We start from the raw sequence: 13,069 nt of genomic DNA, 5'->3' as shown, positions 1-13,069 counted from the left end.
ACAAGCATCGCACCAAGAACAATAAGAGGTCAAAATTTTCGGTTTTTTAAAATTCGAGTCATACGGGGTTTAAATTCGGTTTAAATTTTGTATTTTAATAATACTGAGGTTTAAATTTTGTATTTTAATAATACTGAGGTTTAAAATTTTGCCAAGCATCGCACCAAGATCAAGAGGTCAAAATTTTCGGTTTTTTAAAATTCTTTTTTAATTTTAAAGAGGCTTGTTTGTAAATCTTAAGACCAATTTTCTTTGTATCATTTAGTACATCAATAAACGTTGAGAATTGTTAAAATTTTATTTTTAGCAACAAAAATTCATAAGCTATCCTCACTATGTATTCTTTTTCTTCTAAACGGATAATTCCAGATATTTATCTCTTATCCTTCCCATAATTTTTTTCTAGTTCATAAAGAAAAACAATGCAAACTTTGTTTTTACTAAAACATAAGACCAACTGATTGTTTCCATGGGCAAACAACACTTCCGTTGTTGTTGTTGATTTTTTTTTTTTTTTTGTTTGGGTTGATTGCAGGAGATTTGAGCTATGACCAGCCTTTTGGTGCACTATTTGTTCCAATAATTCTATTACCTCAAAAATATTATAACCACACATAAAAGGTGCTATAATTAATTAGTAATAGCTACTATTTTTCTCATCAAGTTTCAAGTTGCCTTGTTACTTATGTATTTGTGGGTATTTTGGGTTCTGAATTAAGATAGCCTACGGCATCTTAGTTAAAAAAAGAATAAATTTGGAGTGCCAAAATCATTAGTCCATCACAATTGTTTAGAATTGGCTTTTCCTTTTCTTTGTAAAAGAAGAGTTCCAAGTGTTATTCACCATAATTGTTTCTTAAAAAAGGGTAACCTTTCCAATACGAATTCCATGCGTGCAATACTGTTAAATTTCCTAATTCTTCTAGGAGTCGGTTTATACATGAGGTGGATGTATATATATATATAATCCTACAAGCAGTATTGAACGGCCACAAAATTATGAATAAAAGGCCCTTTAAATTTTAGCCCCTTTAGAGAAGACGGTCGACAAAATTCACGATTACGAATTCTTCTTCCACATTGAATCTCCAGCTAGTAAGAAGATGACAGAGCTTCAAGAATGGACGCAAGCGGATAGAGAATTGGTGAGGAAGTTGAGCATGAGAAGAGAAATAGAGGGCTTACCCTCGTTTTCTTCCATAAATACTAGTCTAGAAACAGGTTTAATTTGGGGCAGCAGTGACTACTATATTAGAAGGCAAAAATTTCTTAGAAGTTACACATTTAGGAAGAAAGAAACTGCATCCCAGAGGGCAAAGAAGTTGTGGGGCAAAGTGAAGCAAAAGGTCTTGAAGCCAAAGAACAATAGAACTGAGGATCATGAGTCGAATAATAGTAGCCCTCTTCTAAGGTATTTGTTTATTTAGGTGGCTAAGGCACAAATTTCATGTGTTGTGGAATTGCTAACAAGCGCAGTAATATGTAAAGGAAAACAAGAAAAAGATTTTGCTACTATTTCCCAAGCACAGCAACAAGATCAGGAGGTAAGTTTTTTTTTTTTTTTTTTTTTCAATAAAGAGGCTTGTTTGTCAAGCCTTGATATTATAATTTCTTTTTGTTATTTAGTACATCAGTAAAAGTTGAAAATTGTTTTGATTCTGTTCTAAGTACCAAAAATTCATTCGCTGTCCTATTCATTTTTTTATCTTCTACATGGAGGATTCCACATCTTTTCTCTTATCCTTCGAGTAATCATTTCTAGTTCATAAAAGAAAGACAATGCAAAATCTGACCTCAAATTAATCATCCGAGCTCCCATCAATATGCCTCAATATGAGGTTTGTTCTAAATTCGTACGGGTATGTGGTGCACCCGTCTGGTCTAATTGTGGTTTAGTTCCAGTCAAGTTCCCCTGACTCAGTTGTTATGACAAAAAAAAAAAAGAATGACTGGTATCGATAGAATATACTACATTATTATTTTATTTTGTGATGAGATTTCTAATGTAAAAGGTTAAACGAAATATCCAATTGAGTTGATTTTTGGATCATAAAACTTTACTCTTTTTACCTCAATGTATATAATTAAGTACGACTGTACGGTTATTAATCTCATTAGACAGATATCCAACAATCAAATTTACCCACCTAAAGGGTTTTTTTATTGGAACTTCGATCTTCCCACTAAAAAATTAAAAAAAATTCAGTAAATTGCAGAAATTAACGTGATGAGAGCACGGAGCCAACCAAAGTGAAGAGTTACTTTCTCACTATGGTTCGAACTTTTCAAGTTACTATTAGTGTTTCAAAAGCATCTACTTGGTTCAATTTGATGATGCGCAACAAACCAGGGATTGTGTTGTTTTGAACTTGGGGGGCGTCGGTGTAGTTCATTGTTGAAGGAAAAGTGTGGAAAATGAAGCAGAAGTAGAAACGGAGACCGGATCCGCGACCCAGGCTGCTGATCCACCCTGCGACCCATATCCAATTCAATGTCCCAAGCCGATCGTTGTTGTATAAGATTTTCTCATTTTAAGCAATTTTCATGATTTTTGAGTTATTTTCGATTTCCTGGTATCCGTTTGAGTCGTGTAACTCTACTAAAACATATCTAGCATAATAACTGTGTCCTATCTGGGTTTCTTTGTTAGTTAGGAAATTGTGTCGAATTAGGAATCTTGTATTATTTCCAAATTAGATTAGGTTTTTGTGTCTTATAAGGTTATAAATAAGGCAACGCTTTAATAAATAAAGAAAAAAGTGATATTTTTCCAGAAAAATCATCTTGAGAGATAGCTCTCTTGGCTTTTTAAATACCCTTGAACAATTTAGAATTGTCTTGAGTGTTTGTTTTGGCATATCAATCTAAAATCACACTAGTTTCATAAGGTTGTGGCATTGTACTATCTTTCATAAGGTTCGCTAGTTTATGTGGTTACGGGTCAGGATCGTATCAACGTTCACAACTACGGAAATTAGAGGAGTCTGTATAGGAATTCGGTTATTCAAACTTGTGTTAATCACCAACGGTTCTTGGGCTTGTTAATGCGAATTTCATTCACCAACGGTTCTTATCATGACATTTAGCACAATAATGATCAATAAACCTTGACGGTTGGTTTCCTTTTTTAATTATAAACCTTGACTCAAAAATAACTTTGTTTAAATAATGAGTAAATTGCATGTAACTCCTTGTGATTTTTTTTATTGCCGCATAACTCCTCTGAGGTTTCAAAATATCTACTTCACCTTCTATGATTTTATATAAAGTGAAAACTTGATGGAGAATAGTCTATGTGATGCGTTAAATGAAATACCAATAGTGCCCTTACTTAAATGCTAAATCAATTGATGGATTAACTATCTTGTGTAAAAGTATAAAAGAATTACGCGGATAAATGTAAAAATTACACGAGGATAAAGTGAATATTGTACAAAACATAAGAGGGTTACATGGAGTTTAAAATTTTAACACACACGCTTTTAGAGTACGTTTGGTATAAACGTAGTAACTGATTAAGATTTTCACTTTACATAAAATCATAGGGAAGTTATGTGCTTATTTTGAAACTTTAGAGGGGTCGTCTTAGTATTTTGTAAAGACACAAGGGGATTATAAATAATTTACCCTATTGTACAGAATGATTAAATTCGACAAAATCAAAATAAGTTATAGTAACATGTGGGATATCTACCCAATTTTCTCCTTTTTTTAAAATTATTTTCTTCTCCCACATTCTTGGAATGATTTTTATCGTAGATGGTCCCGACTTCAAATGCCTAAGAGCTTCACATGATAATGTAAATCTGGCGGAGGTGTGGTCGCCAAGTAACCAATGATGTAAAGTCTGGTGCTACGCATGTATTTACAACAGTGGTTCATTCAAATAACTAATTCTAGCCGATTTTTCTTTTAATCTAAGCTATTGTAATAGATCCATTTATTTCTGTTTAAGTTATTGCTTTACCGGATGCTCATAATTAGTTGAAATTGCATTTAGATTGAATAACAACGTTTCAGCTACTATTAATCGGGGGAAAGGATATGCTGAAAAAATTAGCAAAAATTACACTTTCTCCCCCAATATTTAATCCATGAGTCAAATTAGTCTCTAATGTTTCAATTAAAACAAATTTGGCCCCTAAAATTTTATGTTTTAGGAAAATTTTGGGACAATTAATGGAAAAATTGCGAATTCTAACAATCATATTAAATTGGTGTCAGTGAAAAATTTGGCTTTACACTTTTGGTCCCTAATTTTGAAGTTTTTATCAATGGATCCCTCAGGTTTTTAATACTTCCAATTAAGGGTTTAAGATTAAATGCAACATGAATTGAATTAAATATATTACAAATGTGTTCTTAATTGCATGAACATTCATGAAAACGCTTTATATCAACGTAACATCATCATTTAGTTTAAAAAAGCATCTCTTTGTTAAACGAGTTAAAACTAGATAACAGCTCTAGGTATAAAGTTTGGATGGTACAAAGTTTTTGTATAGAGAAAATAGTAAAAACATTTTGATCTCTGTGATTAAATGTTTATACTAAAATAGTGGCCAATATTTTCAACATATTTAACATTTTAGTACAAAATTTTTGTTGCATTAACCGTATATAGTGTTTCTTCTTTTGAAAAATCTGCATTAACACTTCATACACTTGAATTCAAAATTGGATTACACCGATATTAATGCAGAGATATTTGACAATGTACTAATAATTGGAAATTTATTTTATTATGGAAGTAATAATTGTAAGAGATATTTGGCATTTCTATACTATATAAAGGTGACGTTGGAAAACTTAGAGCATGCATTGTAACAGTTTGTCCATAAACAAAATGAACTATATCACAAGTAAAAGTTTCTTTGCCCTTCTTCTTTTGTCATTTTTCTTTGTGGAAACAATACTACATGTTCATGGTGATGGGGAGCCTTATGATGTTCATATAGTTAATCGTTTGCCCGATAAATTAAGGGCACATTGTTTTTCTGCAGATGATGATTTGGGATTTCGCACCCTGGATTTATCTGAAGACTGGAATTGGCATTTCAGAATGGCACTTTTCGAAAGAACAGCATTTTACTGTCATTTTTGGTGGTTTGCCAAACAAGGCGGTTTTGCTGTTTTTGATAGCAAGATTTCTGATTACTGCGGCCACTCCAGCACTAATGAATGCAATTGGGAAGTCAGGGAAGATGGTTTCTACCTTTTTGATAGAACAGCTCAATCTCCAAAATTCTTTAAAGCGAATGATTGGTATTGATGGACTATACTACATTTTTTTTTTATTTTGTGATGAAATTTCTAATGTAAAAGGCTAATTAAGGGAACTTTGGCATGTTTTGTTGCATATCTAATTACATTGATTTGTGGATCATAAAACTTATACTCTTTTTACCTCTTTGTATATATTGGGTTCTAAGAATACAAACTAAGTTGCTCGTGAATTGGTTCCCTTTGCCAAATCATCTAATTATGTTTGAATTCCTTTGAAATTCTCCCTCCACTTTTATCGATCATTTTGCTGCCGGATGATTTCCAGCAATCTTAATAATAAAATTTCTTCTTTTAATCAAAAAAAGTACAATTATTAATCTCACTAGATAGATATCCAATGATCAATGTACCCACTTAATGATTTTTCATTGGCACTTCGATCTGCAAAAATTGACAATTAGCACAATAATGTTCAAATAAACCTTGACGGTTAGTTACAATTTTTTTTCTTTTATTTAAACCTTGAATTCAGAATCATTTTGTTTAACTAGTATCACAGAATGATTAAAGTTCGATAGTGACATGATAGATGGCAAAATCAAAATCAAAATCAGAATCATTTTTCTTTTTTATTTTTTATTTTTTTTTTGGTTGAATGTAGATCGAGATTTCACCTTGACAAGGGATAAAATTGGGTCGTGTAGCTGAAGGAAGAAAACAACTTTCAAATGCCATATTTATAGTGGGTACCCGGCAGATCAGGCCTAAGCCCACACGGATCTGTTCGCAAATCCAATCCATAGGTAAATCCTTTATCAGATCTGCACCTGAATTCATTACATGGATTTAGCTGCGGATCCAATCCAGATGGCAACTCCTTGGATCAAATTTGTGGATCTGCCACTCACCCAAGTGTATCCTCCAAGAGTAATTCCATTTTTGAGCGTACAAGCGTAAGACTGCAAATTAATTTCAACAGTACTATATAAGAGAAAAAAGAAAAGTTATACAAAATTTCATGTTTCTATGATATTTGACGTAGTTAGTCTATTGTATTTTTTTGGATTAATCTTTTCTATACTGTCAATGTATACATTGACGGGATTGGATGAATGTCACATCATCTGAATTTGAATTTGAATTTAAATATCAAATTTTGTATATATAGCATGCATCTAAACCCACTAGCGTATACGTTGATAGTGTATAAAAAATTTATCCTTTTTTATCCTATTATTAGTTATTAAAACTTAGGAAAATAAGAAAACATAATTAAAATAAGATATTTTTAAAGGACAAATAGGAAGTGAGTAAAGGGGTGGACAAAAAAGGGGCAAGAAAATCCTTTACAATCTGATAGTTTCCAATTTATAAGAATTCTTGTAAGAAACTTGTGATCTCGGAGGCATGTCCTAACTTGTGATGGTGACGAGGGTTGAACTCATCTAAACTTTTATTCGCCAAAAAACAAAAGCATCCGATCAAGACATGTTGGCAATATTTTTTCATCCATTTATTAGTGCACTGAAATGATGAAAAAACCATCCAACTGCAAATATATTTTTTCTGTTCATACAGGCCTAAAACCACTGTAGTAGCTACAATAATTTTGGTGTACCTAGGTTCATTGACGCTTTTACATATTCAATATTAGTAGTTGAGGAGACATTAACATGATTTTTCTGTACCCAAGTCCATTGACGCTTTTACATATTCAATATTAATAGTAGAGGAGACATTAGCGGTGGCCTGGCCTGTTACTACTACTACCACTATCTTGTAAATAAAGAGGTAACCTATATTGCTAGTAATGATGGACTCATTACCTACAAAATATCTTGTTGGTCCTCAAACTATTATGTTTATATGCTTTTATTAGTTATTACTTTTATTTTTTGGCAGTCTAACTTCTAAAAGCACATATTTCTTCTCAGCCTCTGTTTGTTTGGGCTGTTAAAAATTGCACCACACTCAATCCCATATGTAAAAACCGAGGGTATGATAAGTTAAAATAGGAAAAGAGATAGTCCTTAGAAAAAGGGCTTTCATTCAATGCAAATATGACCAAATAAATCAAAATAAGGAATTCAATGGAATAAAATGTTAGAGAATTTAACACAAAATGGGCCTTGCCTCTTTGAACTTTCTTATTCCAAGGAATACGTTGATATGTGATTCCAAAGATATATAAAGGATTGTAAAGTGGTGGTAAAACTATCTCTCTCTTTTCTTTTCTTTTTTATAAATCTACTCAAATCTAGCAAGATTCATAGAAAATTGAACATAAATTTGGAATCTACACAAAACCATAAAGTCCAGACGTATAATTTCATCTAAATCTTGTCGGTCTAGATAGATGTTAATCATTGGCCATCGGGGTTGACCGCTAGCAAGTAGTTGTACCCGTGACTGGACGTCTTGGAGGAAGAAGATGATCAAAACTATGTCATTTTGAGATAAATTTTGTTAGGTCGAACCGTTAAAATTGATGGAACAATTAAAAGTGCGTGGTTTTAGAAGTTGAATGTAAACAATTAATAGTTAAGATTGCTAAAAATGTTCAAACTTAATATTTCAAGGACCAACCAACCTTTTGGCTGGCTACCATTTCTTCCTCTTAATCTATTTGAATTGATTTGTGGATGTGCATCGAAAAGCCATAGCTTCAAAAGGATTCTCGATTTAAAAAAATCGGTAAGTAAGTACTGTGACTTAGCTGCTTAATGAAAATATCATTCTCGTCAATCATAGTTTTAACAGAAATTGATGAAATTTTAGGTCTTTAATTAACAAGTGCAAAAGAATCTGAAATAGTAATTGTGTTTTTGTCTTTTCTCTTCTTCTGCTGTTTTGCAGTAATTTTGTAATTAAGAAGAATTTTAGTGTGTAGGAGAGGGAGGCAATTTCGGTAAGGTCAGAATCCTGGGGCCCATTTTCCGAGGACTAGGAGGGGTTCACCGCGCGCACCGTGCGGTGTTATTTTTGTGTTGCCCAGAAAATGTCCAAATTTTGAAGTGGAAATATGATAATCGTGCGGAGAAGTAAATGGAAGATGTAAAAATATTAAAGAATGAGTAAACACAATTAATTTTGTTGGATTATTGTGTGGAGGATTGATTGTTTGGGGGGGTTTTAAATATACAAGAAGAATTAATTTTGAGGCTGTTTAACTGTTTGTATATGGTTGATTCAATTGTTTTTTATGGAACATGATAATTGGAACAATTAACGCGCTACTCTCGACAGGAGAATGGAATTGTGATACATGGTACAAAATAGGTGTATATTGAGAATGAAGAGGGTTAATATTTTTCAAAAAGGATCCCTGTGCAACAATTTATCTTCACAGTCAACGGAAATGGTCCCTAACCGAAGCTTATTGCTGGGAGAATGAAATAATTAGTTGGCAAACAGAAAGGCGGAATTGTTAGCGTTCTTGAGTTTGTTTGCAGCAATAATAGATGTTAGGTATTTGTAATGTACTTGCTGCATGCTTAATTTCATTGCAATGTAATTATATTTAGCAGGAATGTAAAGTGCGGTTCAATGAAATTAAAAATTGAACATGCGTGATGGAGAGGTTCAAGCGAAAAGTGAATTTCGGTTACAGATAAAACCACACTGCAGAAGTTAGGTACAAGCAGGAGAATTAGAATAAATTTCATAGATGCAAGACCATGGAAAGACTTTCTCGACTCCATCATCATCGAAGACTGAAAGTGTGAAGGTAGTTGATGATTCTGGAATGAAGACGAGGACTTCATTGTGCTGCAACTGATGCTGAAGAGCGAAGTTTCTCCAATTTGTTTTTAGCTTTTTTCCTTTCACACCAATCTCTGTAAGTTTTTCTCCAGTTCTAATAAGTAGTGTTGGAGTTCTCTGTCCATTAACGAAGTGATCGACAAATCTTGGGATTTTCTAATACAAAAGAGTGAAAGTGAGACGTGAGAACATAATATATAGATTCGGTTTAAAGGAATGCAGTGAGAGAGGGAAAAAGAAACAGTGTAAGGAAAGGTTACCAATGTGTTCGGGGATGCTGTATTAAATGTTTGATAGAAGGAAATCGAGTCAGTAAGATTTTGGGTTAAATCTGGTTTTATTGATGAAGCAACCGACTGCTGAATTATTATAGAATCTGCACTATTTGAATTTATTTAGCAAATAATAAAGCAGAGACAATTTTGTTACAAGTAACTGCACGATATAAAGGTTAGCATAACTGACCTTGTGGATGAGCAGCACGAGCCTGCAATAAATTTGGCAATGGAACTGTCCAAGATAGATAAACCTGTCTCTGCAGCTCCGAAAAATGGATGACATCAAAGATGAGATTGCCGGTATGGCGTAGGAGTAAGATATCATGTTTGTTAGTAATGTTTTCATGGTAATATTCATCCCAGCCTTCTTGGAATGAACGCTGACCGACCACAACAGGCCATTTATAAATTCCATGTCTGAGAATGATTGTATTGCGCTGGTGCTGAGCAAGTAATAGTTTGAATTGAGCAGACAGAATCTGCGTTTAGGACAGAAAAATAGAAAATGTGAAATGAATGCATATAACTGCAGTATACATTGCTAACAAGTAATTTCCATCGCATAGAAGAAAATTGGACCTCTCCTCTGTGATTGCATTTCAGTAGAAAACAACAGGCCATTGAGCTGCTATTTGTTAATCCATAGGTAGATGAACCTTCTGCCATTGATGTGATTGGAGAAGGTAATAAAAAAAATGTAAAAGATGTAAGTATTTGCAGGTAAAGAGAACAGCTGAACGTTAGGGATAACTCAAGGGAAGCAAGTAGGCAGCTTAACTCGCAGTGCTTTGCCTTGGATGTATGAGCTATTCAAGAAGTAGCTATATATAAACAATGAATGGCTAACAGTTTTTTTTATGATTTTTTTTGTAGCCTGGTTGGCTCTCATTTTTTATTTACAGTCAACAAGGAGATTAATGATTTGTTGCATCAAAGATGCAGAACATGTTAATATTAAAAGAAGTGAACGCTAGGAACCCAAGGCCTGCTACCACCGTGCATCTATTTTATCTATTGTGTTTCAAAACAATTAAGGGCATAGTGCATTGTATAACACAGTTATGCTCAGGAAAGAAGCTCTATTTCTGCAAATGAATTGAAGGCTGCACAACTACACAATTTAAGGCTAATAGATACACTAAGTCTGAGGCAGGAAGCAGAGTAAATGGAGCTCACAGCAGTAGATGTGATATTTAATAAGAGAGTTATGTGCAGGGAAAAAGTTGAATAGACCCTGATAAAGGTATTCTGCAAAAGTTACCGTATAAGAGACAACACATTGACCACAAGGTCATTTAATGAGTTAAATAGAGTAGAAGATGAATTTAAAGGATACTGTGACAGGAACATAATAGCTGTAAAGCATCAATTCAAACACATAACTGGTGCTGATTGCAGCTTATCAGCAAACGTAAAAGGGGGTAGACCAAAAGCAGTTTAAGGGGTATCCATGAACAAAAGGACATTTTTCATCAATACATCAATCACCCTTCTAGGAATGCATAAGTACCCTTGCAAAAATAGATGATAGCATGTCAATCATAGAAATTAAGGATTTCGTGGCCAAAAGACTCAACAGCAACGAGTCAGTCGATTTTTTGCTTCTTGCTAGAGCTGCATTCTGCATCTTCATCCTCATTTGCTTCAGTGCTGTGTGGTTCATCAAACCTCTGAGAAAGCTGAACACAAACCTTTGAACGAGCAGTATTCTCCCCTGTGACCATATTTTTTTGATATGCGATATTATTAAAGCGAAAGTAAAATTCAAATGGAGAACAAAAAAAAAAACGTCTGCGAGTTACCTTCAGCCCCGAGCTGTACAGTCTCAGATTCTTTGCTAGGAAAAGGGGAGTCATCTCTTGGTTCATCTGTTAACTGGACAGAATCGGCATCATCATCAATTTCAGAGTAGTATATAACTGTGTAGCGCTGCCTTGAATCTGCCAGCTGCGTTTGAACAGGTTTGATGTGAAGGAGAAACGTCTTTGATTTAAGCTCCTTGTGGACAAACTCGAGGGGAAGCTCAACATTCTGCTAAGAGAGCGAAAAGTAAGAATAAAGTTGTATTAAATATCTTTATTATCAAGGTTCAGGAGTCAAGAACCTCATTAAAATGTTGCATTGCTTCCAGTGCACTAAACGCCAATAGGTTCTCTGCTAATTCGCCAAATACTGAAGCTGGTATGACACCAGTGGAATCAGCCAAATCAACATTAAAGCGGCATCTGAAAATAGACACACAATATGCAGCAATTCATGTTTTTTGATGTGGACCAGAATTAGATAGCAATGAACATAAGGCAATATAGCACAGGTATACTATTTAGCACCTAGGTACTGCAGGATGTTTCTCTTTGCACGAGTTACAGGTAAACTCGACTTGATAGTCTGCTGCTGTAGCTCGGCAACAGTTTTTGCAGCTCATGTACCAATATTTCTGGAAGATGTGCTCGAAAGAGAAGTGTGCCTTCACCCATATAGTCTAAAAAATGAGCAAGTATGAGTATAAAAAGACGATCATACACGAAAAGAGTATGAAAGCAGGGCAGCATGTTTCAGTCCCAAACCTTTTGTGATGAAGTGTGGTTTTCTGGCCTGATTTCAATGACAGCTGCGGATTATATTTAATGTAGTCCTTTTTTTCGACAATCTCTTTAATGAACTTAGTGTTCCTCAATGCCCTGGGTGAAAGGAGACATAAAAAAATGTTAGGACTGAAAGTGGGGACAGGGCTTACATCTGAAATGTGCAGAGGGCGATAACTGAAAAGAAATCGTACCAGTTTTTGAGTTCCCTTGCTTCTTGTATAGGTGGATCAACAAGAATCGCTGAATCAAACCAAGTACCTAGTGCGACCCCTATACGACAGGGAAAATGCACACATTTATTCACAGGTGTTGGAGGCGAATGCAAAAGCTAAACAGTAAAAATGGCGAAAGGTAAAATGGGTGCAAACCATTATAGTTGTTCACTTTAACTCTGCGAGCAATGATCACAGGATAGGTGTGAAGTTTAGACACTATCTCCTGTCCCTCATTAGCCAGAAAACTATCCCATAGAGACAATAGAACAGGCTGGGATCTGTGATCACGATAAAAGTTGATAGTTAGAGACTGGGAAAAAATGACCGTAGAGAAAAAGAAAGAAATGCAGCGTGAACATTTGGCTAAACTGAAGATTAAAGTCCTCACTCTTCATTAAGCAGGACAAATTTCTGAACATCTGATTGCCTTGAATTCTTGATAACTGTTTTCCTCTCAAGCGCACTAATCACAACTCCCAGCACGTCTATGAACAATACAGAGAAGGGATTAAAAAAACTTTGTTTAGAATGTAAACACATTAAGAGTAAAGCATTGAAAGACTCACCGACTGATTTAGTTTTGTCATCCATGTACTGAACTAAGTCAGTAAACTTCGAATAGCAGAATTTCACAGGCATGACTTCATCATCAATAGCAATCTCTTCAATAACAGTCCTGGTGCTGATAACCCACTGAATGGTAAGCTCAGAGGTCTGGAACTTCGGCGGTATAGGCCTGACCTCAGCATTGGAGATTTTATATTTTTTATAAATCTGTAGGATCTGGCTCATTCTAGGAATATCATCATTGAAGATGATTCCTTCGACTCTTGATCCCTACTTAAAGAGGTAAAATTAATACATTACAAAGAAAGCAAAACAATAGCGCACTTAAGAGATTACATCTAAAACTGAGCAGTAGCTTTGCTAAACCTCTGAATCATAGAAAACAAATTTCTGCTTTCTTGTTGGTGTCCCCATTGAATTTGTGATTTGTTGC

General features: G+C 34.4%; 1 long non-coding RNA gene across 1 annotated transcript; it reads right to left on the bottom strand.

The window, feature by feature from the left end:
* Window positions 1-11,848: 11,848 nt before the first annotated feature.
* Window positions 11,849-12,260, bottom strand: LOC140006277 (uncharacterized). Its single transcript, XR_011813916.1, has 3 exons — window positions 12,223-12,260; window positions 12,046-12,124; window positions 11,849-11,947 (listed from the first exon to the last, which is right to left on the bottom strand). It is a non-coding gene; the product is annotated as an uncharacterized lncRNA (long non-coding RNA).
* Between the last annotated feature and the right edge of the window lie 809 nt (window positions 12,261-13,069).

This window comes from Coffea arabica, chromosome 5e, assembly GCF_036785885.1.
Source record: "Coffea arabica cultivar ET-39 chromosome 5e, Coffea Arabica ET-39 HiFi, whole genome shotgun sequence".
Taxonomy (NCBI): Eukaryota; Viridiplantae; Streptophyta; class Magnoliopsida; order Gentianales; family Rubiaceae; genus Coffea; species Coffea arabica.
The sequence above is the reverse complement of the archived record's forward strand: the minus strand, read 5'-3'. Positions and strand labels throughout refer to the sequence as shown.